General features: G+C 38.1%; 1 non-coding gene across 1 annotated transcript; it reads left to right on the top strand.

Annotated features, from left to right (window-relative positions):
* The first annotated feature begins 5,346 nt into the window (after positions 1–5,346).
* Positions 5,347–5,428, top strand: trnas-cga (transfer RNA serine (anticodon CGA)). The gene has a single exon. It is a non-coding gene; the product is annotated as a tRNA-Ser (tRNA).
* Positions 5,429–6,311: the final 883 nt, after the last annotated feature.

Below are 6,311 nucleotides of genomic sequence, written 5' to 3'. Positions count from 1 at the left end.
AATAAAATGCTCCTGTTTATTTGTTAGTGTCCCCTTTTGTTATATATAACATACTGTATACATACATATTTGTGTGTATATATATATATATATATATATATATATATATATATATATATATATATATATATATATATATATATATATATCCATCCATTATCTGCACCACTTATCCTCAGTAGGGTCGCGGGGTGCCCATCCCAGCCATCTTCGGGCAGTGGACACCTCACTCACTCATTCACACCTAGGGACAATTTGGACTGGCCAATTAACCTGACATGCATGTTTTTAGAAAGTGGGGGGAAACCCACGCAAGCACAGGGAGAACATGGAAACTCCACACAGGTAGGTTTGGTCCCATGACCTCAGAACTGTGCCACACATGCGCTAACCACTGCCGTAAATGAAATGAAATGATCTGCATTTATATAGCGCTTTTCAAGTCAATGACTTCCCAAAGCGCTTTACAGTATGCTTCACATTTCCCAATAGCGGCCGTGCAGCCATGTAAGGTGCTAACCTACTTATTGGGGGCATTGGGGGTTCAGTGTCTTACTCAAGGACACTTCAACATATCACACGGAGGAGCCGGGATTCGAACTGCGATCTCTTGATCCCAAGACGAGCGTTCTACCTCCTGAGCCACTGCCGCCCCGTATGTAGATATATATATATACATATATACATATATACATATATATATACATATATATATATATATATATATATATATATATATATATATATATATATATATATATAGTGCATCCGGAAAGTATTCACAGCGCTTCACTTTTTCCACATTCCAACGCAACAACGACCGAAGCACACAGCCTGGAAAACCAAGTAGTCAAGTCAAGTCATGTGGCTCCGTAAGAAGCACTCAAGGTTTTAGCATTGCCCAGACAATTTTCAGACCTGAACCCAATCGAAAAGCTTTGGAGGGAGCTCAAACTCCATGATTCTCAGCGACCGCACAGAAACCTGACTGGTCTAGAGAAGATCTGTGTGGAGGAGTGGGCTAAGATCCCTCCTGTAGTATGTGCAAACCCAGTGAAAGACTACAGGAAAAGTTGACCCCTGTAATAGTAAACAAAGGCTACAGTACCAAATATTAACATTCATTTTCTCGGGTGTTCAAATACATATTTGCAGCTATATCACACAAATAAAAAATCGTGCATTGTGATTTCTGGATTTTTCTTTTTAGTTTTTCTCTCACAGTGGACATGCACAGACGATGACAATTTTAAATCTGGTCTGAGAGTCATTCAGGTGCTTTTTGGGTTAGGGTTAGGGTTAATTCCAGACGGGCTTCCATGTTCCTTTTACTAAGGAGTGGCTTTCGTCTGGCCACTCTACCATACAGGCCTGATTGGTGGATTGCTGCAGAGATGGTTGTCCTTCTGGAAGGCTCTCCTCTCTCCGCAGAGGAACGCTGGAGCTCTGACAGAGTGACCATCGGGTTCTTGGTCACCTCCCTGACTAAGGCCCTTCTTCCCCGATTGCTCAGTTTAGAAGGCCGGCCATCTCTAGGAAGAGTCCTGGTGGTTCCAAATGTCTTCCATTTACGAATAATGGAGGCCACTATGCTTATTGGGACCTTCAAAGCAGCAGACATTTTTCTGTATCCTTCCCCAGATTTGTGCCTCAAGACAATCCTGTCTCGCAGTTCAACAGACTGTTCTTTTGACTTCATGCTTGGTGTTTGTGCTCTGACATGCACACTCAACTGTGGGACCTTATATAGACAGGTGTGTGCCTTTACAAATCATGTCCAATCAACTGAATTTACTGCAGGTGGACTCCAATTAAGCTGTAGAAAGATCTCAAGGATGATCAGTGTAAAAAAAGATGCACCTGAGCTCAATTTTGAGCTTCATGGCAAAGGCTGTGAATACTTATGTAAATGTGATTTCTTAGTTTTCTATTTTTAATAAAACCCCCAAAAAAGTAAAAAAAAACGTTTTCACATTGTCATAATGGAGTATTTTGTGTAGAATTTTGAGATAAGAGATTAAATTAATACAATTTGGTATGAGGCTGTAACATAACAAAATGTGGAAAAAGTGAAGCGCTGTGAATACTTTCCGGATGCACTGTATATATATATATATATATATATATATATATATATATATATATATATATATATAGAGAGAGAGAGAGAGAGAGAGAGAGAGAGAGAGAGAGAGAGAGAGAGAGAGAAAGAGAGAGAGAGAGAGTGAAGAAAATAAGTATTTGAACACCCTGCTATTTTGCTATCATGGAGGGATTTAAAATTGTCATCGTCTGTGCATGTCCACTATGAGAGAAAAACTAAAAAGAAAACTCCAGAAATCACAATGCACGATTTTTTTATTTGTGTGATATAGCTGCAAATATGTATTTGAACACCCGAGAAAATGAATGTTAATATTTGGTACTGTAGCCTTTGTTTACTATTACAGGGGTCAACTTTTCCTGTAGTCTTTCACTGGGTTTGCACACACTACAGGAGGGATCTTAGCCCACTCCTCCACACAGATCTTCTCTAGACCAGTCAGGTTTCTGTGCGGTCGCTGAGAATCACGGAGTTTGAGCTCCCTCCAAAGCTTTTCGATTGGGTTCAGGTCTGAAAATTGTCTGGGCAATGCTAAAACCTTGAGTGCTTCTTACGGAGCCACATGACTTGACTTGACTACTTGGTTTTCCAGGCTGTGTGCTTCGGGTCGTTGTCACGTTGGAAGACCCAGCTACGACCCATCTTCAATGCTCTGACTGAGGGAAGGAGGTTGTTCTCCGAAATCTCACAAGACACGGCCCCACTCATCCTCTCTTTAATGCAGTGCACAAGTCCTGTCCCATGTGCAGGAAAATACCGCCAAATACCACCATGGTTCTGAGTAGGGATGGTGTTCTTCGGGTTGTAGTCTTCATTCTTCTTCCTCCAAACACACTTAGTGGAATTATGACCAAAAAGTTCTATTTTCTGACCACAGAACTTTCCATGACTCTGTATCATCCAAATGGACAAACTTAAAACGGGCCTTGACTTGTGCTGGTTTGCGCATGGGAACCTTTCGTGCCATGCATGATTTCAAATCATGACGTCTTAGTGTATTACCTACAATAACCTTGGAAACGGTGGTCCCAGCTCTTTTCAGGTCATTTATTCCTCACCTTTCTCAGAATAATTGAGACCCCACAAGGTGATATCTTGGGGCATGGGGCTCTACTATGATTTAGATTGCCCGTCATGTTTAGCCTCCTCCATTTTTTAAGGATTGCTTCAACAGTGGACCTTTTTTCCCCCAAGCTGTTTATTGTTAAATGAAATGATCTGCATTTATATAGCGCTTTTCAAGTCAATGACTTCCCAAAGCGCTTTACAATGTGCTCCACATTTCCCAATAGCGGCCTTGTATTGCAGCCATGTAAGACGCTAACCTGCTTATTGTGGGTACTAGGGGTTCAGTGTCTTACCCAAGGACACTTCGACATGTAACACGGACGAGCCGGGATTCGAACTGGGATCCCTTGAGCGCTCTACCTCCTGAGCTACTTCCGCCCTTGTTGTTTATAATTCACCTCTAGAGGTTGCTGTAGCTCAAAATCGAGCCTGCATTGGAAGGAGACACACTATGAAAGACCTGAAGGCAAAATTCCCGTGCCTATTTCCTTATTTTCTAAATTTCAGCCAGTGAAAGGACACGAACAAGCGAGCTGGATACACCCGTGGCAGTTGAAAAGACACAATAGCTAAATTTAGTCAGAGGTGGGTAAGTGGCTAACTGTAGCAACTATCGAGAAAAGCTACCTAAAAGGGCCATTTAAAGATTGAATTTCTCAAGCGTTAGGACTCTGAATCATGGGTATCAGTGGAATGAGTGACTAGAGAAGAAAACAGTGGGGGGAGTGGAAGATGCCTAAATAACGGAACTTTGCGGAGTTCTCTTGCATGAACAGCTGTGGATGGCGAAAGACACTGAAGAACAAAAAAGGAGCAGCCAACAATAACAATAGTGGCAAGGACTTGGACTCAGCTGTGTGCAGTAAGTGGACATTTTGTGCTAATAGCAGCATTGGAACAAGCTAACTTGTCAAAACCCTCATTCAGGCTTCTCTAGTGGTAAAATGGCTGCCACAAATGTCGACTTATTCAAATAGTAAAATATAAATACTAATTTTCAGACCTAAAATCATGTCATATGATAGTACACGTGTTTTTGCATATTATTTGCATCAATGGTGTTTAATTTAAATGAATGACGTATTTTACACCACTAGAGGTGGCTATAAAACACACACCAGGGCTTTAAGATAAGTTGAGGAACATTGTGTGTGAAAACGGTAGGAAACAATTTTACAAATATATAATCCGGCGTTTTGAAGTACAAACATAACTTAGAAAATGTATTTTAGACGTCATTTTAAAGGCGCCTGTGGATTCCGTCACGTGATTTGCCCCTTTTTTTTCTAAATAAACATTTATTACAGACAAAATTGGCATGAAAACACGCCAAGAGCAATACAAAGTTTACAATTTCAAGGAAAAAGGGTTCAGAAATATACCAGCGATAATAATTAAATACCATATATAAAGTAAAGACAAATAATAGTAATCACTTGTTTAACCCTCCGGTTGTCCTCATTTTAAAGGACATCTTTATACATTTTTACAGAATATTATTCACACACAAATGTGTATTGAAAATAACCTTATATTATCTTTGTAATCTTGGGACCAATCTAGGAAAAGTCATCACATTTAAATTGAAAATAATTTAAGGGATATATTCTAGGTTTTAACAACAAATTGGACAGTCATTTTGACCCAAAGAACAACGGGAGGGTTAACTCAACACAAGAAGGGATTCTTAGGTGTACTACGTACCACTTGTACATTGAGAATGTCAATATATTTCATGATTTAGCCTCAAAAACAAATTCGTTGACAACATTTGGTACGATATTTAAAACTTGATTTTCAAGGCACCTGATGATGACGTCAGAAGACTTATCACTTTGCTTTATCAAAGCAAACAGAACGTCATAAAACCCACACAAAAACGCATTGATCAGAGAGATGACAATACAGTATATCAACTAAAGTGAACATAAATTGTGGTGGATACATTTGTTTAGAGGTGGTTTGCGTCCTCTAGCGTTTAAATTACGTATTGTCATTTACACGATGACCTTTTTTTTTACCCAAAAGATATTTATACGTAATGGATGCCTTCCTCCTATGGATTAGTATGTTTTATACAAATGCATCGATATTATGTATACACTAAACACCTCAAAACGTTGCATTCACAGATGTAAAGTGATCTACTCTCTGTTTCCTGTAAACGTTGCATAGTCACGGTGGCCGAGAGGTTAAGGCGTTGGACTCGAAATCCAATGGGGTTTCCCCGCACAGGTTCGAATCCTGTTCGTGACGACATTTTTTTTCGTTCTTTCAACTGTTTGCTCAAATTAAAGTTGTTGGTCATGAATTCATGTAAACAAAAATGTCATTGAAATAACGTTTATTACGTGTTGGTCTACACCATTTGATTAAAAGTCGGGAAGTAGCAACTGACTAAGTAACCTATTACCTTTTCAGAGACAAAAAACAGAGTTTTCTTTTTTACTGTATTTGGAGAAACTTTTGTCGAAGTATAAACCGACTTTAACGATTAGAGATATATAAAAACGCGTTTGAAAAGTGTACTACCCCCCTCTCAATAAGCTGAATAAAACAGTCCATCGTGCTTGTGAGGTGAACGACATAAAGAACGCAAGTGTCCCACTGTATAGTTTTATTTTATATATATATATATATATATATATATATATATATATATATATATATATATATATATATATATATATATATATATATATATATATATATATATATATATATATATATATATATATATATATATATATATATATATATATATATATATATATATATGAAATATAATAGTTAATTTCGCCCCTCACCGTGACAAATGGAACCGTCAGACGCCAAAACCTGCTGTTTGTATAAGTCAATTTATAACAAAAGTTGAGAGTTTTACATGTAATCGTTTTTAAACGACATAAAAGAATAATTAAAATAAGGTTCACTATTTGTCGACAACGTGCACTATCCTTCGTGTTGGTTTACACCATTTGGATTTCAGTCGACGCCGAAAAACTAACTAACTTGTAGTTTTAACAAACAAACACGGCGCTCTAGTTTTTAAATATCGTTTTATTTTTATTTAATGAACATTTGGTCCATACAAAATTTCATTTATAAATTGGGAACAGAGATATTTAGAAAAAAACGA

This window comes from Urocampus carinirostris, chromosome 14, assembly GCF_059441175.1.
Source record: "Urocampus carinirostris isolate Australia breed hairy pipefish chromosome 14, RoL_Ucar_1.0, whole genome shotgun sequence".
Lineage (NCBI taxonomy): Eukaryota > Metazoa > Chordata > Actinopteri > Syngnathiformes > Syngnathidae > Urocampus > Urocampus carinirostris.
This window is presented reverse-complemented; position numbering and strand designations above follow the sequence as displayed.